The sequence below is a fragment of the Cervus canadensis genome, chromosome X (assembly GCF_019320065.1).
Source record: "Cervus canadensis isolate Bull #8, Minnesota chromosome X, ASM1932006v1, whole genome shotgun sequence".
NCBI lineage: Eukaryota > Metazoa > Chordata > Mammalia > Artiodactyla > Cervidae > Cervus > Cervus canadensis.
Window position 1 is genome coordinate 143,539,950 of NC_057419.1, and position 22,561 is coordinate 143,562,510.

Consider the following 22,561-nt stretch of genomic DNA (forward strand, 5'->3'; position numbering starts at 1 on the left):
TTACATATTAATGACTGATGGACCTTTCAGGTTAAAGATCTGTGGTCTCCTTGTGTAGCATACAGTTGACAGAATCTGGAGTCAGAAGTACTAGATCTCATGTCTTTCAAGCCTTAGCATTTCAGCCTAGTCCTTTTACCTCTGTGACTCAGTCTCTGTAACTGTGTGTTCCTGCAACTCCTATGTGTTCCTGCAACTCCTGTGTATTCCATGCAACTCCAGTGAGGTTCATATATTTTGAAATACAGAACACTGTTCTAAAATGTCCTATTTTCAGTGAAAAAAATTTAGGCTACAGTTTGAGATTTAAGGGATAGCAGGAAAATAGCCACTGCTTCAGGAAAGACAGACCATGAAACCTTTTATATTTTGTTCTTGTTTGCAAAGGTCATTGCATCATTTGTATGATGCCACATTTAGTGTTTTGTGTCTATAAATTTCAAGACACCTTCATTGTAATGTTTTCTAGACATCATGTCATCAAGCACCTGATCAGGTTCACAAGCTTAGTGACTGAGTAGTAGCTAAAGGAGACGACAAGAAGCCTCCATTGTAATCATCAACATTTGGGCTCAGACGTATGATCAGAATGAGAGTGCAGCAGTCTGGACATGTAATCAGAAATACAGCTCCAAAACTCAGTGTCAATCCTGAGGATTCAAAATTTTAGCAATCTCTGTGTCAGAAGAGAAATCCTTATTAGACATTTGGGGTTTTGTTGCTGCAGGGTTAGATAAAAATCCAGGACATGAAGGATATCTGCCTTGCTTACTTTGATTGCAACAAAAGGTGACACTTTAAACACTATAAATCGAAACATTAAGTCGTGATACTACCTAAGCGCATGCCTTAGAGCACTGCAATTGTCCAGTCAAAGGATATAAGAAAGGATTTCCTTGATGTTTGCAAAGCAAGTGTTTAGTTACTATGAAACAAAAGAAAATATATGTCTACCAACTAGGATTTAGAAACTCAAACTGTGGTTTTTCTGAAATTTGTATTTAGTAAAAGAAATTGGTCTTGCCAGTTCAGAGGGGGGAAAAATGAGTCTTTACATTTGCTTTAGGGCCACTTGTCCTGATATTCTGAGTTAAAATCTCATTGTCACAGAACAGTGGACACGAAACTTTCCCTCTTGTGAAAAATAAAATACCAGCTAAGGCACAAGTGACATGAAAGAAAAGTGCTGACAGAGAAAGAAAAATGGTCACCAAAGGTGGCTTCCCAGGTTGCTCAGTGGTAAAGAAGCCACCTGCTAATGCAGGAGACCTGGGTTCAATCCCTGGGTTGGGAAGATCTCTTGGAGAAGGAAATGGTAACCCACTCCAGTATTCTTGCCTGGGAAATCCCATGGACAGAAGGAGACTGGCAGGCTACAGTCCATGGGACATATGTCATTCAAGTCAGAAAAGGAGAATCTATATGGGCTTGTTTTTAAAAATCTTGGAAAATCTTAAAGAGGAAGCTGGTATATAGGGCCAGAATTAAAGGGAAAAACACACAGAAAAACAGGAGAGAGTCACTCCTCCCCTCCAAATAGGAATATATTGTTTTGAATGGGTCAAGAAAGCAATTTGAGTAACTTGGAAAAAGATGTTTAACTGACTTCTTTCAATATATTCTGAAACAATGCCATGTTTATTAAATAACATGTGTCCAAATGAAGAGAGTGTTGTGCTATTATGTGTTAAAAAAATGCCCAAAACAAAAGGAAAGGCACAGGAATTAATTATCCAAGTTTTCAGGTGAATAAAAATCAACTTTCCACATAGTCAATGAATGTGAAACTTGAAAACAAAGCACTGTAGGCAATTTATATTTAAAGACAGACATGAAATATTTTAACTGTAAGTAATTAAGTGTATGTATATATTGATGAGGGCTTCCCAGGTGGCACTAGTGGTAAAGAAACTGCCTGCCAATGCAGGACACACAAGGGACACGGGTTCGATCCCTGAGTTGGGAAGATCCGCTGGAGGAGGGCATGGCAACCCACTCCAGTATTCTTGCCTGGAGAAACCCATGGACAGAGGAGCCTGGTGGGCTACAGTCCATAGGGTCACAAAGAGTCAAATGAGACTGAAGCAAATTGGCATACATGCATATATTAATGGAACACTTTTGATCAATGCTAAGGCCACGTGTCATTTAATAATGAACCAGCTCAAATGGTAAAAATCTGCCTGCAATGCTGGAGACCTGGGTTTGATCCCTGGGTTGGGAAGATACCCTGGAGAAGGGCATGGCAACCCATGCCAGTATTCTTGCCTGGAGAATTTCATGGACAAGGGAGCCTGGGGGGCTACCATCCATGGGGTTGCAAAGAGTTGGACATGACTGAGTGACTAACACTCTCACACCAATTAAAGTAACATTTTGATGTCTCTGTGGAAATGACGTAGTCACAAGCCATGTTTCAGCACTGATACTTATGTATTTCAATAGCTAGGTCTGTTCTCTTACTGATATTTTAGCAGTTCAGTTAATTAAAAAATGAAATGTAAGTTGCTCTTAATAATTTTTATAAAGCAATGGGGTAGATTTTTCCTTTGAAATCATTTTTTTTTCCTTTGGAATTGGATCTGTAAACTAATGAGTAAATACAAAGGGGCGCACAGATAGAATGGATCTTATACTCTTTAATTTTTTTCCTTAAGTGAGAACAACGTGCTGAGACATGGGTTTGTAAATATGTTATTTCCACAGAGACATCAAAATGTTACTTAATTGGTGTGGATGTGTTAGTCACTCAGTCTTGTCTGACTCTTTGCAACCCCATGAACGGTAGCCCACCAGGCTCCTTTTCTTTCTATACTCCTTGGACTGATATAGAACACACTGATGACAAACCTAGAATTAAATCACCTTTATTGCTAAAAGTTTATTTGACACTGTTAGGTACAAAACATTAATGTTACTATCAAAAAGAGCTGAAAGCTTAACGATTATAATTTGAGAATTGCTGATTATAGTCACAAACTGTCTGGGTTTTATATAGGCTTTAACACATAGAGGAGTCTTGCACTGAAAAACTGTGCTAAGATAAACAAGATGTACCCCCTTTAACTACAATTTTTAAAATAATGTGGTTCATAAAAAATGAACAAATAGAATAAAAAATAAAAATAAAATAATGTGGTTCAGTGTGGCTGATGTTGCATTTGTATCATACAACTTGGGTTCAAGCTCTTTCCCCAAAGCCCTCAGAATAACAGGGACAGGAGAAACTTTTGAAGCATTTGCAGTTCATTCTGCAGCTGTTTCAGAAAGGAAAGAAATATTAAACATCTGCATATTATTTAGGTAATGTTATATACACGTCATTAAAAAAAAATACCCCAATGCTCACATCCCTTCATAGTACTTGGTATTAAATACACACTACTTACAGCTTCAACGATAATTTTGTCTTGCAGCATGGCCATTCCTTGTCGAATTTCACTTTGCTCATCATTCAGAAAATGTTCGTGATCCTTCTCTAACTCCTCCATATGCTAAAAAAGAAAGTCTAGTTCAGTGAGAAAGCACCAGTTTTCTCTCACATTCTAAATGGATATGATTAAAGTTCAAAAGTAATAACACTTAATATTCAAAGGATGCTCATTATTTATTCCAAATAAAAATACTGTAACAAATACATGGATATTGAAATACTCACTTAATAGATCTTCTAAATGCTGACTTGAGTCAAATTGTATTATTACAGTGGTACAATCACCTTACCCTTTGCTCAAAACAATAACTTAAGGAAGTTAAGGGGGAGTAAAAACAAAAAGATCGATGGTCCCATGGAATGAAATACCAGAATTTAAAAACCCTCTAATGAGCTTTCTAAACAATAAGTAACAATGCATGTATAGTGACTAATAATGAGTGCAACATAGCCCCATTGGAGGGAATAGAATGAGCTCTACTATGACCTCACTACATGATGAAAAACAAATTTATTTCTAAATCTTTACCATTCATTCAGCAAATATTGACCAGGTGCATCCTATCTAAAAATAAGAGTAGTCCTCCTTCCATCCTATCAAAAAAAAAAAAAAAAGATAAAAAACTAAGGAGAGGTTTCCAGCTCAGCTGTGTTTTTCTTTACATATTTTTAAAATTAAAAAATAAAAGACAAAAACATTATAACAATTCAGGAAGCATATTCAGCCATGGCTATGTAATTTGAATCAATCAAACAGGATTGATTCTGACTTTGTTGTCAGAATAAGATGTCAATTAGTAAAGGAAGGAGGGAATCAAACCTATTGTAGGCAAGGAGCATACACAAAGCAAGGAGATAATGGTGACTTAGTGCAGAGAAAGCAACCGATCTGGACAGGTGGGAGGAGACAAAGAATGTATGTGGAAAATCACAAAGAGAAGGGGGTGGGTCTTGTTATGGGGGACACGTTGAACATGTGAAACTTCAAACTTGGAAGCTATTATGACAGGTTTGCAGGAGGGAAGGGATACTTTTTGGAGGATCATATTACAGAAGTGTGAAGGATGGATTGGAGAAGAGAGAAGTCAGGCAAGAGTTTAATAGAACAAGCAAGGGATGATGAGCCCCTGAATCAGGTAGGGCAGCAGCAGTGGAATTCAAAGGAAGAAATGAAATAGGTGCAAACTACTGTACTATACATAAAAGAGAAAAACAACACAGGATTTACTGTGTAGCACAGGGAACCATATTCACTATCTTATAATAAGCTACAATGGAAAATGATCTATATATATATATATGTATGTGTGTGTGTGTGTGTGTGTGTGTGTGTGTATTTAGATACATAAATCTATATATATATGTATATGTATCTAAATATATATGTATGTATATGATGTACATATATACTCAAGCCAGTCTTCAACAGTATGTGAAACATGAAATTCCAGATATTCAAGCTGGATTTAGAAAAGGCAGTGGAACCAGAGATCAAATTGCCAATATCTGCTGGATCATTGAAAAAGCAAGAGAGTTCCAAAAAAAACATCTACTTCTGCTCTATTGACTATGCCAAAGCCTTTGATTATGTGGATCACAACAAACTGTAGAAAATACACATGTATGTATATATATGCATAATGAATCAAATTGCTGTATACCAAAAACTAAACACAACATTGTAAATCAATCAGACTTCAATTTTTTTTAAAGAAAGAAATTGCAGTTGCAGAGCTAAAAATTGCAGAGTCCAGTAATTGCTGGGTGGGAAGGACAAGGGACGTGGAGTCATCATAGATAACACTAAAGTTAATACCATAAATGCTGACATTTAGCAATAACCTTTAGAAGCATCTTTTTTGGTACTTTATCAAATCTTCATACCAATTAGTAGTAAATGGTTCTCAGGGAACATTAGAGCTACACCTTGTCTACTTAGAAACATGTTCAAGATAACTTTTGCACATATATGATTCTAAAGCTCTTTAAAGGTTATCTATTTATGCACTGGGAAGACCCAGAGGGATGGGATGGGGAGGGAGGTGGGAGGGAGGTTCAGGATGGGGAACACATGTAAATCCATGGCTGACTCATGTCAATGTATGGCAAAACCACTACAATATTGTAAAGTAATTAGCCTCCAACTAATAAATTAATTGGGAAAAATAAATTAAAAAAGAAAAAAAATAAAGATTATCTATTTAAAGCCTTTAGCTGTTTTACTTAAGCCATCTCAATTAGTTTTAAAAGAGTGATACATTAATATCTTGTATTTGGACAAGATGATCATTCAAAAGAACACTTCTGCTTCCCCTGTCACTGAAAAAGAAGGGGAATGTGCAGGGTCCCATCACGTCCTGAATAAGTATGCACATATATATATGAAGAAGGGGACAACAGGCACTGAGGACAGTTTGCTAATGTGCAAATATCACAGCAAATCACTCTCAATCCACAAACATGTAGTCCTCTTCTGGGTTTTTCATTCAGTTATACACTTTGACTTTCTCATGTGATTGTAAATTTGCATATAAAGTCACTATTAGTTACTCATATTCTAAAAGCAAATACCCCATAAATGTTCATACAATGCATTTGAAAACAAAAAAGGTCTTCACTAATTACAACTGCCTGACTTTATATGCAGCAGCAACAGTTAATAGGAGAAAGGTAAAAGACACTTAGAGATGATTTATTAAATTCCTAAATTTCCAGTATATATTTCTCCTTGGCTGATCAACTAAATATTCATTGCTGAACAAAATAGTTATGATAAAAAGGTTAATCAAGTATCAGTTTTCTTCACCATGTATATACATCTAGATTAAATTCCCAGTTTGCAGTTCCCCATTTTAAATGATTCCCACAAAATTATAGGCTTCCTTGATGGCTCAGATGGTAAAGAATCTGCCTGCAATGTGGGAGACCTGGGCTCGATCCCTGGGTCAGGAAGGGAATGGCAACCGACTCCAGTATTCTTGCCTGGAGAATTCCATGGACAGAGGCTACAGTCCACAGGATTGCAAAGAGTCAGACATGACTGAGTGACTAACACTTTCACTTTCACAAAAGTATAAAGGAATCCTAAAACTAAAAACACATTTACCAATTAGGCTGTATTCAGACCAATGAATTCAAAATGGAGAAAGTTTAACAAGTTAAAGGCAGGCACGACCTAAATGTTTTCTCCCCCATAAGTTTGGATAGACACAGACTATCTTCTACTTTTATATACATATTGTTTTTATGAGATGTACTGTGTTACCAAGTACAACAGACCTTCAGGAATTGCTCATATGAATTTTTAATTTTTTTCAGCCTCTGGCTCTGAAGAAGTCTAGCTTGTTGAAGAACATTTCGTTGCTCTCGAAACATACGCTACAAATATAAAAGAAAAAGTGGTAAAATGTGGGCAACGTTTAATATTTGGAAAGCATGTTTATACATTAAGCTTTAAAGGAACTCTCTCTAACTCAATGCTTGTTAACATTTCCTGTTTTGACAACTTTGATGACCAAGTTGAAGTAACTGTGGTCACCACTACAAGACAGAAACCATATAATATTCCTACCCTATCAGTCACTGAGTAGGAGATATTCTTTCTTAACAATCTTCAAAACATGTCATTCTTGAGGTCAAAATCCACAAATGACCCTTCCAATAATGTGTTTACCACGGGTAGGCAAAATCTACAAAGTAATCCTTCCTAACAGTAATTGCTGAGGAACTATTCTTTCTCAACAATACTCAAAATATATATTAATTCTTGGCCCCTTCAATATGCACATAGACGATCCTTCCAATAGCTGGCCTTTCTGTTCTTTGACCTAAACTCCAACAATAAACTTACCCTCTTCTTTACATTAGCCACTCACTTATATAGTCATACCCCATAGTCATGGGATTCGGTCATTCCCAAGAATTGCCCCAGCTACATGATATTAATTAGAGCAAAGACTTAAACAGGAACTACGGGTCAGGTATGGTTCCAATGACTTTAATAGACTTCTTCTATATGATCTCATTTTTTTATTCCTCAAAAAGTCTCTATGAGGTACATACTCTCACTGTGTTCCCTTTCATAGATGAGGAAACTGAGACACACAGATAAACAAATCTGTCCTTGGTTTCACAGCTAGCACTGGTCAACCAAGATTGGATCCCAAACATTTACCATTCCGGGGTCCAGGCCCTTGATCACTGTACTATATATACTCTTTTTCCATTTCCCCCAGCATTCAACCACTACCTCCCTGTTTTACACTTCATTCCCTTTCTTGCTACATACAGGTCAACACTACATCAGGAATAACATCCGCTGATGCTAGGACTGTTCATTGTTCCCAACCCCCACTCTCTTGACTTCCTCTCTCCTCCTTCTCAGCTTAAATCCCACCATCGATCATTACACCTATGCCATGGCACATGTACCTTGGCCCCTTCTCTGTCAGTCTTCATGACTAAACCCCAATCCTGGGAAATCCGCCTCTCCAGCTGCTCTGCATCAGCCATGTGGAGTGGCCTCACTTTAAATTCATGATCACTATGACAGCAACCTAATTTGCACCCATAATTGCTGCTTGGCAATGGTATCTCCTTGGTCTTCTCAGGAAACAATTCCAGGGCTTCTTCTCTGCCCCTAAAGGCAACAACTTATCCACCATCCTTACTCCTAAACGGTGACCTTACTACTTCACTAAATAAACAGAGGCACTCCCAAGAGAACACTCATTCTCCCTTCACTACATCTCCCACCCACCTTCACCCATCTGAGTTCAGGGGCTCTACCTTCTCTCCTGTATCATTGCCTGAGCGATTGCTAATTGAGACTCTGATACAATAAGCTCATTTTAAAGCTAAGGCTGATACTAACAGCTAGTTTTTCTTCTTGTTCCTGGGCTTTCTTCATGTCTAAATCCCACTCCCGAAACAAAGTCTGAAACTGCTGAGCATATTTGAGATAAAGATTCTGCCTGTGAAACATAAGAAAGAGCAATGTCAAACTCCACAAAGATACAAACAAATATCAACTGTATTTAAAACAAAATTGATTTGACACAATTTACACTATAAAAGAAGAAAGCAGTAATAGCACAATAGCAGCTGAAATATTCTCACGGGAAACAGAGAGGTTAAGTGGATAACTTACTCCTCAGTTCCAAAAGTACTGCTCCTGACTGAATGAATACAAACACTATTGCACATGCTCTCTACTTCTTGAAATCTAGTGACAATTTATTGTACTATGAATTTCCCAGAAACATCATTTTATCTATTAATAAAAGCAGTTTACTTTTCATTTCTTCTTACTGAATATCCTGTATGTCCTAATATGATAAGTAGATTCAGTCAGCTTATACTATCTATTTATCAGAGAAGATTACCAAACAGGAATATTTCACTTAACTATTTCCCCTCTTTGGCACAACAATGAATTTTGAAAAAAAGAACAGTAAACACAACTTAGTTAAATGGTACAAATTTTTCACAATATAAGATTAACTTTTTCTGCATAACTGAATACAGTTAACTGTCACAAGAATAATGGTTTAAGACATCAGCCTTACTGTTGAGCTAGGATAGGTCTAAAATGAATATAATTTTATTACATAGAAGGAAAACTCAATTGTTCTTTGAAAGGGGAAGGAAAAAGGTCATCTTTATTGTCTTCTAGGAAATATATCACAATTCTCTTGAGGAGTAGGATTACAAAATTAAAGACTTTACCTGCTTAGGAAAAAAAAACAAGCAAAATATGTTTTGCCTTAGGTTATATTCACCATGAGACACTAAGAAATTATACAAAATACCATTGTGGCACAAAAACTTAAACCACTTTACCTTTGTTCTTGGTATGTTTTCCAAACACTATCAAGTTTTTCATTAGTGATTTTGATAGTAGCTTTTGTGTTCATCTCAAACTTTTTTCTCTTTGCAAGAAGAGCCTGTTTCATGTCAACTATATAAAAAATATTTACTCATTAAAGTCAAATGTGGAAAATTATCTTGTTCTGATACATTCAAATCAATATGGGCAAATGCTGCCTCAGCAATACACAAAGACACTTAAAATTTGTAATACAGACACCGTTTCAAACAGCAAGATTTGCTCACTTTTCTCTGGAAAACCTTTCCAGTAATAGTATAACAAGTCTAATTTTTCTAACCACAGACCACCTTTAGATTTAGAGACACTGGAAAAGTGCTAACAATCAAAGCAATTTCCAAGTTTCAAAATGTGTATAAAGAATCTCAAGAGAAAACTTTCCATTCATTCCTCATGAGAAAACTTTCCATTCATTCCTCATCAGAAAACAGTGAAAAGTCAAGTCTTTGTAAGTTTGTAAAGTCTCCTGTCGTTCAAGGGACACGTTTAGATGGATTACCATTAGGATGTGTTGCAAAATAATGCAGAAAAGAACCCTTTGTGAAAATAACCTTCAAAAGGATAATCATTATATTGCAAGTTAAGAAACTGATTTTTCAAGCAATCTAGTGAGTGATGCTTTTAACTGTATTTCACTAAAGGAGACAAAGACGGTGGGTATAAAAACCCAGTTTTCGAGTAAGCAGCTGAAGAACATTTAAGAAATATTTTTACCATAGCTTTGCACATAATGCTTTTATTCATAAGTGCTGCATTTCACAAAGTTTTAATACTTCAAGATAAGCTTTGAAATCACATGGTTTGATTTTATGGGTCTACAATCAATAGTTACCTTTAGGTAATCATGAAGGGTCTGCAATATAATAAATATAATTTATACATCCAGAATCTATACACAATAAACAGATCACCAGGCAGCTCACAAAACAAGCACCTCCTCCCAATGAAACAGAGCAAATTATTCACAGCATACTTGCCTGTGATGGTGATCTCTATCAAATGGCCCCAAATGCTTTCCTAAATGTGCTGCCCTCTAACACAGATAGGGTAACTAGTATCTGACAGAACAGTATAAAACTTCCGAGTTTGGGGACCTGATTATACATCTCTCACTAGCTAGGAGAGTTGTCTCTAGTTTTCTCCAACACAGATTATAAATGGTTAAATAATGAAAATAGATTTCATTTCTGCTACTACACCAGAGAAAACAACATCAGAAAGTCATGAGAAGTAACTAAATAAAGACTATTTAAAATTGACCTGAAATTCAAAAAAAAAAATAAATGAAACTATACCAAGCTTCTTTTCTGATCACGATGCAGTAAGATTAGATGTCAACTACAGGAAAAACACTATTAAAAATTCTAACATATGGAGGTAAAACAACACACTTCTGAATAATGAACAAATCACAGAAGAAATCAAAAAAGAAGTCAAAATATGCATAGGAACAAATGAAAATGAAAATACAACAACCCAAAACCTATGGAACTCAGTAAAAGCACTGAAAACGGCAAGGTTCATAGAAATACAAGCTCACCTCCAGAAACAAGGAAAAAGTCAAATAAATAACCTAACTCTACAGCTAAAGCAACTAGAAAAGGAAGAAATGAAGAACCCCAGTGTTACTAGATGGAAAGAAATCATAAAAATTAGAGCAAAAATAAATGCAAAAGAAACAAAAGAGACCATAGCAGAAATCAACAAAGCCAAAAGCTGGTTCTTTGAGAAGATAAATAAAATTGACAAACCATTAGACAGACTCAACAAGAAACAAAGGGAGAGGAATTAAATCAACAAAATTAGAAATGAAAATGGAGAAATCACAGCAGACAGCACAGAAATACAAAGGATCATAAAAGACACTGTCAGCAACTTATATACCAATAAAATGGACAACGTGGAAGAAATGGAGAAATTCTTAGAAAAGTATAACTTTCCAAAACTAAACCAGGAAGAAATAGAAACTCTTAACAGACCCATCACAAGCACTGAAATTGAAACTGTAATCAGAAATCTTCCAGCAAACAAAAACCCAGGACCAGACGGCTTCACAGCTGAATTCTACAAAAAATTGAGAGAAGAGCTAACACCGATCCTACTCAAACTCTTGCAGAAAATTGCAGAAGATGGTAAACTGCCAAACTCAGGCCCTATAGGGGCCCCCATCTATAGGCCCCCATCACCCTAATACCAAAACCAAACGAAGATGCCACAAAAAAAGAAAACTACAGGCCAATACCACTGATGAACATAGATTCAAAAATCCTTAAAAAAATCCTAGCAAAAAGAATCCAACAATATATTAAAAACATCACATATAATGACCAAGTGGGCTTTATTCCACGGATGCAAGAATTCTTCAATATCTGCAAATGAATCAAGGTAATACACCACATCAACAAATTGAAAGGTAAAAACCATATGATTATCTCAATAGATGCAGAGAAAGCCTTTGACAAAAGTCAACATCCATTTATGATAAAATCCCTCCAGAAAGCAGGAACAGAAAGAATATACCTCAACATAATAAAAGCTATATATGACAAATCCACAGCAAACATTATCCTCAATGGTGAAAAATTGAAAGCATTTCCCCTAAAGTCAGGAACAAGACAAGGGTTCCCACTCTCACCACTACTATTCAACATAGTTTTAGAAGTTTTAGCCACATCAATCAGAGAAGAAAAAGAAAGAAAAGGAATCCACACTGGAAAAGAAGAAAATTCTCACTTTTTGCAGATGACATGATCCTCGACATAGAAAATCCTGAAGACTCCACCAGAAAATTACTAGAACTAATCAATGAATATAGTAAAGTTGCAGGATATAAAATTAACACACAGAAATCCCTTGCATTCCTATACATTAACAATGAGAAAACAGAAGGAGAAACTAAGGAAACAATTCCATTCACCATTGCAATAAAAAGAATAAAATATTTAGGAATAATTCTACCTAAAGAAACAAAAGACCTATATATAGAAAACTATAAAACACTGATGAAAGAAATCAAAGAGGACACAGATGGAGAAATATACCATGTTCATGGATTAGAAGAATGAATATTGTCAAAATAGCTATACTACCCAAAGCAATCTATAGGTTCAATGCAATCCCTATCAAGCTACTAACAGTATTCTTCACAGAACTAGAACAAATAATTTCACAATTTGTATGGAAATACAAAAAACCTCGAATAGCCAAAGCAATCTTGAGAAAGAAGAATGGAACTGGAGGAATCAATCTGCCTGACTTCAGGCTCTACTACAAAGCCACAGTCATCAAGACAGTATGGTACTGGCACAAAGAAAGAAATATAGATCAATGGAACAGAATAGAAAGCCCAGAGATAAATCCACGAACCTATGGACACCTTATCTTCAACAAAGGAGACAAGAATATACAATAGAGAAAAGACAATCTCTTTAACAAGTGGTGCTGGGAAAATTTGTCAACCACTTGTAAAATAATGAAACTAGAACACTTTCTAACACCACACACAAAAATAAACTCAAAGTGGATTAAAGATCTAAATATAAGACCAGAAACTATAAAACTCCTAGAGGAGAACATAGGCAAAACACCTTATGACATAAATCACAGCAGGATCCTCTATGACCCACCTCCCAGAGTAATGGAAATAAAAGCAAATATAAACAAATGGTACCTAATTAAACTTAAAACCTTTTCCACAACGAAAAAGACTATAAGTAAGGTGAAAAGACAGCCTTTTTAATGGGAGAAAATAATAAAAAAAGAAGCAACAGACAAAGAATTAATCTCAAAAATATACAAGCAGCTCCTGCGGCTCAATTCCAGAAAAATAAACGACCCAATCAAAAAATGGGCCAAAGAACTAAATAGACATTTCTCCAAAGAAGACATACAGATGGCTAACAAACACATGAAAAGATGCTCAACATCACTCATTAGCAGAGAAATGCAAATCAAAACCACAATAAGGTACCATCTCATGACAGTCAGAATGGCTGCTCTCCTAAAGTCTAGAAACAATAAATGCTGGAGAGGGTGTGGAGAAAAGGGAACCCTCTTACACTGTTGGTGGGAATGCAAACTAGTAAAACCCCTATGGAGAACAGTGGGGAGATTCCTTAAAAAACTGGGAATAGAACTACCATATGACACAGCACTCCCACTGCTGGGCATACAAACTGAGGAAACCAGAACTGAAAGAGACACATGTACCCCGATGTTCATCGCAGCACTGTTTATAGTAGCCAGGACATGGAAGCAAGCTAGATGTCCATCAGGAGGCAAATGGATAAGAAAGCTGTGGTACACAGCACAATGGAATATTACTCAGTCATTAAAAAGAATACATTTGAATCAGTTCTAATGAAGTCGATGAAACTGGAGCCCATTATACAGAGTGAAGTAAGCCAAAAAGATAAAGACCAATATAGTATAATAACACATATATATGGAATTTTAAAAGATGGTAATGATGACCTTATATGCAAGACAGCAAAAGAGGCACAGATGTATAGAACAGACTTTTGGACTCTGTGGGAGAAGGTGAGGGTGGGATGATTGGAGAGAATAGCATTGAAACATGTATATTATCAAGTGTGGAACAGATCACCAGCCCAGGTTGGATGCATGAGACAGGGTGCTCAGGGCTGGTGCACTGAGATGACCCTGAGGGATGGGATGTGGAGGGAGGTGGGGGGGATTCAGGATGGGTAACAGATGTACACCCATGGCTGATACATGTCCATGTATTGCAAACTCCTCTACAATACTGTAAAGTAATTAGCCTCCAATTAAAATATATAAATTTTTAAAAAAATAATAAAATTGACCTGAAAAACTGAAATGTCCCTTTAGGTGTGCACACCAAAGGAGGTACAAACTATCTCATCCATTTCCTTACATGTTCCATTCAGGGTACACATGCACAAAATAAAAGCATCATTCTTGGTTCATCAACGATGTTAGTACCATTTTCACTTTCCACAAAATGTACAAAACCTATAAATCAAATCACACTGAATACTTGCATAAAATCCTGTATCTAAGAAGTCTTATAATCCACCGATTTAACATCTAAATTTATAAAAGGTTTAAAACAATTTTCATTAATTATAAATATCACTCAAACATACCTCTAAATTCTTCCAGCATCTTCTGTATTTCATTCCTGTGAAGAAGTTACATCAAAATTTATTCAGTAAAGATAACCTAAAAGACCATACTTGTTATGAAAGAAATCCCCCACTCAAGGATTTCACAGACAATACTTGTTACATGAGCTAAGCTGACTTTACCTAGCAGGTAAAAATTGCTATAAAACATTACTGCAGTGCTCGCTTCAGCAGCACATATACTAAAATTGGAACGATACAGAGAAGATTAGCATGGCCCCTGCACAAGGATGACATGCAAATTCGTGAAGCATTCCATATTTTTAGAAACTATAAAACTCCTAGAGGAGAACATAGGCAAAACACTCTCCGACATAAATCACAGCAGGATCCTCTATGACCCACCTCCCAGAATATTGGAAATAAAAGCAAAAATACACAAATGGGACCTAATGAAACTTAAAAGCTTTTGCAAAACAAAGGAAACTATAAGCAAGGTGAAAAGACAGCCCTCTGATTGGGAGAAAATAATAGCAAATGAAGCAACAGACAAAGGATTAATCTCAAAAATATACAAGCAGCTCCTGAAGCTCAATTCCAGAAAAATAATCGACCCAATCAAAAAATGGGCCAAAGAACTAAACAGACATTTCTCCAAAGAAGACATACAGATGGCTAACAAACACATGATAAGATGCTCAACATCACTCATTAGCAGAGAAATGCAAATCAAAACCACAATGAGGTACCATTACACGCCAGTCAGGATGGCTGCTATCCAAAAGTCTACAAGCAATAAATGCTGGAGAGGGTGTGGAGAAAAGGGAACCCTCTTACACTGTTGGTGGGAATGCAAACTAGTACAGCCACTATGGAGAACAGTGTGGAGATTTCTTAAAAAACTGGAAATAGAACTGCCATATGACCCAGCAATCCCACTTCTGGGCATACACACTGAGGAAACCAGATCTGAAAGACACACGTGCACCCCAATGTTCATCGCAGCACTGTTTATAATAGCCAGGACATGGAAGCAACCTAGATGCCCATCAGCAGACGAATGGATAAGGAAGCTGTGGTACATATACACCATGGAATATTACTCAGCCGTTAAAAAGAATTCATTTGAATCAGTTCTAATGAGATGGATGAAACTGGAGCCCATTATACAGAGTGAAGTAAGCCAGAAAGATAAAGAACATTACAGCATACTAACACATATATATGGAATTTAGAAAGATGGTAATGATTACCCTATATGCAAAACAGAAAAAGAGACACAGATGTACGGAACAGACTTTTGGACTCTGTGGGAGAAGGTGAGGGTGGGATGTTTCGAGAGAACAGCATGTATATTATCTATAGTGAAACAGACCACCAGCCCAGGTAGGATGCATGAGACAAGTGCTCAGGGCCGGTGCACTGGGAAGACCCAGAGGAATCGGGTGGAGAGGGAGGTGGGAAGGGGGATCGGGATGGGGAATACATGTAACTCCATGGCTGATTCATGTCAATGTATGACAAAACCCACTACAATATTGTAAAGTAATTAGCCTCCAACTAATAAAAATAAATGAAAAAAAAGTTTACCTATCCTGCTGCAAATAAAATAAAATGCATCAAGTTAAAAAAAAAAAATTACCGCAAATCTTCCTGAAATGTTTCTGCAGAGGGCTGTTTCCCTCCGAGGGTTTCAATCACTGAGCTGTTTTCTGCATAGAAATAAAAATGGAAAACATTTATAACTGATGTATGACATTTTGGTCAAGTTTCCCAAAGAAACAGCCTCACTGTGTAAGGTTCCAGGATTTGCATCACCAAAAGCTTCTTATAGCAGACATCTCGAGGAATCATGTATGCGCAGGTCAGATGAAGTTAGGTCAGGGACCAGGACCACTTTTTGGAGACAGAATTACAAGCCTTTCAGGGTTTACCATTAGGGGAAAAAAAGAAAAAAAAACATGTAGCACCCCAGGAAATGATTTGGAAAGAAGGACGTGCAAGCAGTTATGAAGGACAGCTGCTAGGAAGCTTACAGGGCAGTCCATCTGGGATATGAGGCTGAACTGGGCAGCCTTCGGTACATGACACAGCTTGGCACACACATGGCTTTCCCTGCTTACTATGTGGAGGACTGGGAAGCAGTGACCCAAGGGACAGGGTTACTGCCCGACCCCATACCCCCGCCCTCGCCCATGCGCTGTGATCTGCAAAGATTTTGGACAGACCATACCTTGGCAAAAACTCTCTGGCTCACTCAACTCTCTTCTCTCCTGACTCCCAGAGTCACAGGCTGCCATAGCCTGAGCCTCCATCAGGGCATCCTCAGCCCTCCAGAGATGCTTCCTCCCACGCGTCTCCATCCACTCGTGTCTTCCAAGGTACAGACAATACACCTGCACCCTGCAAGCACAAACGTAAAGACACAGATGGCCCCAGGATCAAGGAGCGATGCCAGAACAGGGTGTGTACATTCTCCTGTCTCCTGTTGGACCAGGAGCTGTTGAACCATGTAGTGATCGTGACCCCTTCCCCCCAGCAATGCGATGGAGGACAGGCCGCTGCACTGCCCCTCCCAGCCCCGTGCTGCCCACGGACATCTCAGTGTCACGACCCTCTGGGGACAGAGTGTCAGGACCCCACGTGGGGACAGAGGCTGACCCCTGTGCCTCGTGTCCCCAGGGATCCTGTGCCCGGCGGGGAGGCCCAACAACATGTAGGACGAAGCTGAGTATACCTCCATAGGGGTGGGGAATAAACCGTTCAGCACCTGTCCAGGCACAGTCGGGTTGGGGGCCTTCCCAACACACCATCTGGACCCCATGATGACCTCAGGGCACTGGCTCATCCTGCCCGGTGGCCGGGCAGGAAGGACAGACCCGGGTGGATGATGCCTGCCCACCTTCTGAGACTCTCCTGGGTTGTGGGGACCGACAGCTCTCCCCAAACCCTGCCTGCTGGCCAGCCCTCAGGGTCCTCCTTCTGCCCGGCTGGAGGCCGAGGGGAAGCCTTGGGGACATCGCCTCAGTGGCCAGCCTGGCTGCCACAGCCCCACACTCTGGTTCCTTCAAGTCTGAGAAGATGGCGCCGCCCCTCCCCCAGCCCTGCTCACGGTCATGTGGTGCCGCCGGCCTCCCTGAGGGTCCCTCTGTCCCCCTCTTGGATCCCTCTGCCTGTCCCTCCCTCCCTCCATCCTTCATCCACACAGGGTGAGCTCCTCACCACAATCTCCAAACTGCGAACCTCACACCGCACACGGGACGCTCCTCTCAGGACCTCGGGACAGCACGGAAGCAACCGGCCTCTCCTGAGAGGGAGCAGCGCCGATTGGCCGGCACAGTGCGCATGCGGGAGGCGGGGTCTGGGCCGCACCCCGCCCCTTACAGAACAGCCCTCCGGGGGGGTGGGGGGTGCTCAGGCTGGGGACCCACGCTGCGGCTCTCCATGTTCTGTCTGCAGAGGACACTGCCCTTGCGGGCCATTTTCCTGGGAAATCACAGAAGGCCAGGGGAGTGAGGAACAGGTGCTCCAGCCTCCGCCTGCCTGATGAAGGAGCATTTACCAACCCCTAGTCACTCTCCTCCTGATTTCCGTTCCACTCACTCCCTTCCGCTTGCAGACGAAGAGCCATCCTCCAGGGTGTCTTGTACAAACCACACCCCCCCATTTTCAGATTTGGATTTTCCTTTTTTTTTTTTTTAAGTCAGTGTTACCTAATCCTTAAATAGCCTTGCTTACTTATGTTGTCTGCAAATCACCGTCAATTGTATCAGGTTCTCTGTGGTCTTCCGCCACTTCCTCTTTGCATCACTCGACATTGTGGCAGTATCAACCAGTATCTACAGTGTGACCTGTCTCCACCGGGCTTTCTCTTTCCCTGCCCTGTCATGTACCCTTGTGGAGCCACACCTCCCTTTGTCCCTCCATTTTTCTTCTTGTCCCTGGACATCTGCATGCTTTCCACTTGAGAGCCCTTCAGAGCACCGATGCAAGCAGTGTTCTGGTGTCTAGCCCATGTGCAATACTCATTTCAGTGTTTAAGGGAGTGGGATGGCTAGGTCATAGGCTCACTGAGTGCAGGGAAACTGTCTCCATCTTTTGCCTCCACCAGCGGGTTGAGTCCCATTGTTTCGTATCCTCACTTGCTGGAATAGGGTTTCTTGCCTGTTGCCACTCTGCTGCTGCTGCTGCTAAGTCACTTCAGTCGTGTCCGACCTAGTGGGTATAAAATTACATCGTGGAGAATTACTCTTTTGCGTATCTCCAGTCACTCATAAGGTTGAGCTCCATTTTTATGCTAATTGGTCATTTCAAATTATTCTCCATGAAAAGTGTCACTGGGGGAGTTTTTTCAAGTTTTCCCTTTGGTAGAAGGTTTAGTTATAAATTCATAGAAGTTGCTGGTATGTTGGGATATTAGTCTTTATATGTGTGTTTTCCTGTGCCTATTAAAAGAACTTTATCTTTACTCTGGAGTCATAAAATCTTTCTCCTTTATTTTTTTATGTTTTTAAGGTTTACTTTTCATTTTTGAATCAGTGTTCCTGTGGAAACTGGTGTTTTCTGCTGACATTATGTAGAGATCCAACTGCTTTATTTCCCTTTATGTAGACATTCAAATTTGACGTATTCATTATTCAAATAGTATATAATTTCCTCAAAATCATATCATAAAGAAAAATATTCATCTTTGCCCACACTGATTGAAATACCACTTTATTCATACCATAAATTTCTGCATGTTATTTGGTCTAGTCTGTACTTTCTATTATGTTCCATTCGACAGTCTGTCTACTTGTGGTCCAAGACCACACTGTTTTAATTATAGAGCCTTTGGACTATCCTGTAATATCTAGTTGGCCAGTTCTCATGTAAAGCTCTTCCCTTTGGTTGTTTTTGAAGTTTTCTTGCTTTTTTTTCTATTCTATCATCTTAATATCTCTGGGAGGGGAGGGAAGAACTTGTTGGCATTTGTATGGGATTGCATTAAATCTGTAAGTTATCTCAGGGAGAACTAACATCTGGATGATGCTGAAAGGTCCTAAAAAGTGACAAGATGATACACAGCTAACCAATACTTTAACAAGTGTTCAATATAACAATCAAACTCATAATTTGCAAAGTTAATCTTCAAAGAAGACCTCTGAATCAGCCTTCCCATCTGTCTGTCCGTCAGTCACCTGTGTTCACTCACTCAGCACTTTGGAACTTGTTCTCACCCCAATTTCCGTGCATATTCTCTGGTGTCTTGGTTCCTTAAATGTCCTCATCTAAAATGACCTGCTCCTGCACTCTGTTTAAACTACATCAACTTCGAGGGCCTCACCCAAAGTTGCTCTGTCTTAAAAATCTGCCCTTCTTATATCGTGCACTTGAACCACTGTCTCCTATCCTTCAAGTTCCCCCACCGCATCCATTTACCAGCCTCATCAGAACACCCACTCCACTGGCACTTTTTCTTTCCTATGTCCACGAATCCTCCTAGCTTCTCATGAGTGAAGGTCCAGCATGTCAGTCAGTTCCTTCCCTAGAACCTCCTGGGATGCCCCTGTCTTTGTCGGGTGAAGTCCTATTTTTCTGAAAACCCAGCTCTCTTTCCTTTTGCTGGCCCCTGCCACGGTGGAGAAAATTACCTAAGATGGCCAAGAATTAGCACCTTGGATTGATGACTGACAGCCTCAACCAGGCCCACAAATTCCTCCCCACTTATCCCATTTGCATCTGGTCAACCCACTTTCTCCACTTGCCATTTTCGACGTTTTCCACTCTGCTCCACCTTTAATCCTGCTCCTTCCCCTCACAACTCCCCTGCCATGCTCAGCAACTCACTCTCTCCCTATTTTTCTGAGAAAAAATGGTTCAGATGGAAACCCAGGCACCTATTGCCCTCAAACCTACAGGCCACCTGCACCTGTCCCAAACTGTCCCCTTGTCTGAGGAGAGAGGGCCTCACCCCTCTGTTCTAGGGCACATGGCCTCCTGTCTTCCAGGAACCTTGCAGTATCCACTCTTGTCCACGGTGTCTCTCCATCCTCTATCTCGAGCCTCTCTTTCTCTTTCCCACTGCTCCCACTAACCTTTGCACATATTCAAATCTCCTTCAACTCAAAGGAGAATCTCTTGGCTCTATTTTCAATCAACCCATCCCACCCCTACTCTCCTCTTAGCAGTCAAAGGTCTATCAAGACTTGTGTATGCTTGTTGCCTCAATTTCCTCCCCTCCCATGTGCTCTGTGACCTACTGTAAGCCAGCACAACATGAACTCCCACAACTCTTCAAATGGCACTCACCTGAAAGCTGCCAGTGACCTCTGTGTGGCCAAATCGAGTGGATTTGGTCCTCATCTCTTTTGATTTGCAGCAGCATTCATCACCACAAACTGCCTCTTGCTTTTCTTTGCCCTCTTCCTGTGTTCCTTTGGCTTCCATAAGTACATATTCTCTGGTTATCCTCTTGTCCATCTGGCCACTTCTCAGTAACTTTGCTACCTCTGCCTCCCCTGACACTAGTGGGAAGTTACATGGTGGGCCTCTCCAGAACTTGCCCTCACTCTGCTCCCTTCTCGACTTATACCCTTTCTCTTAACATTTTCATACATGCCCACCCAAGGTACAATTACCATTTACATCAGTTTCTCAAGGTGTGGAGCATGCACCAGCCTGTCTCAGGATCACAGGGTAGTGGGTGTGTTAAAATCCAAACTCCCAGGGACTTCCCTGGTGGTCCAGTGGCTAAGACTCTAGGCTCCTAATGCAGCAGGCCCAGGTTCAATCCCTAATCAGGGAACTAGTTCTCATATGTCACAACTGAGAGCTCACATGCCCCAGTTAAGGATCTCACATGCCTCAAGGAATATTGCTGTAACAGAGGCCCGGCACAGTCAAATAAATAATCCAGTCTCCTTGGCCTAATGCAAGGCCCACAGAAACAACTCCGTGGGTGGGCACTGGGAAGCTACATTTTTTTATCATTCATTTTTATTAGTTGGAGGCTAATTACTTTACAATATTGTAGTGGTTTTTGCCATACATTGACATGAATCAGCCATGGATTTACATGTGTTCCGAATCCCAATACCCCCTCCCGCCTCCCTCCCCATCCCATCCCTCTGGGTCTTCCCAGTGCACCTGCCCTGAGCACTTGTCTCATGCATCCCACCTGGGCTGGTGGTCTGTTTCACTATAGATAATATACATGCTGTTCTCTCGAAACATCCCACCCTCACCTTCTCCCACAGAGTCCAAAAGTCTGTTCCGTACATCTGTGTCTCTTTTTCTGTTTTGCATATAGGGTAATCATTACCATCTTTCTAAATTCCATATATATGTGTTAGTATGCTGTAATGTTCTTTATCTTTCTGGCTTACTTCACTCTGTATAATGGGCTCCAGTTTCATCCATCTCATTAGAACTGATTCAAATGAATTCTTCCTAACGGCTGAGTAATATTCCATTGTGTATATGTACCACAGCTTCCTTATCCATTCGTCTGCTGATGGGCATCTAGGTTGCTTCCATGTCCTGGCTATTATAAACAGTGCTGTGATGAACATTGGGGTGCACGTGTGTCTTTCAGATCTGGTTTCCTCAGTGTGTATGCCCAGAAGTGGTATTGCTGGGTCATATGGCAGTTCTATTTCCAGTTTTTTAAGGAATCTGAACACTGTTCTCCATAGGGGCTGTACTAGTTTGCATTCCCACCAACAGTGTAAGAGGGTTCCCTTTTCTCCACACCCTCTCCAGCATTTTTGCTTGTAGACTTTTGGATAGCAGCCATCCTGACTGGCGTGTAATGGTACCTCATTGTGGTTTTGATTTGCATTTCTCTGCTAATGAGTGATGTTGAGCATCTTATCATGTGTTTGTTAGCCATCTGTATGTCTTCTTTGGAGAAATGTCTGTTTAGTTCTTTGGCCCATTTTTTGATTGGGTCGATTATTTTTCTGGAATTGAGCTTCAGGAGCTGCTTGTATATTTTTGAGATTAATCCTTTGTCTGTTGCTTCATTTGCTATTACTTTCTCCCAATCTGAGGGCTGTCTTTTCACCTTGCTTATAGTTTCCTTTGTTTTGCAAAAGCTTTTAAGTTTCATTAGGTCCCATTTGTGTATTTTTGCTTTTATTTCCAATATTC

The 22,561-nt window shown here is 39.7% G+C and overlaps 1 non-coding gene across 1 annotated transcript; it reads left to right on the forward strand.

The window, feature by feature from the left end:
• Positions 1 to 14,646: 14,646 nt before the first annotated feature.
• Positions 14,647 to 14,753, forward strand: LOC122436039. Its single transcript, XR_006267812.1, has one exon. It is a non-coding gene; the product is annotated as a U6 spliceosomal RNA (small nuclear RNA).
• The last annotated feature ends 7,808 nt before the right edge of the window (positions 14,754 to 22,561 follow it).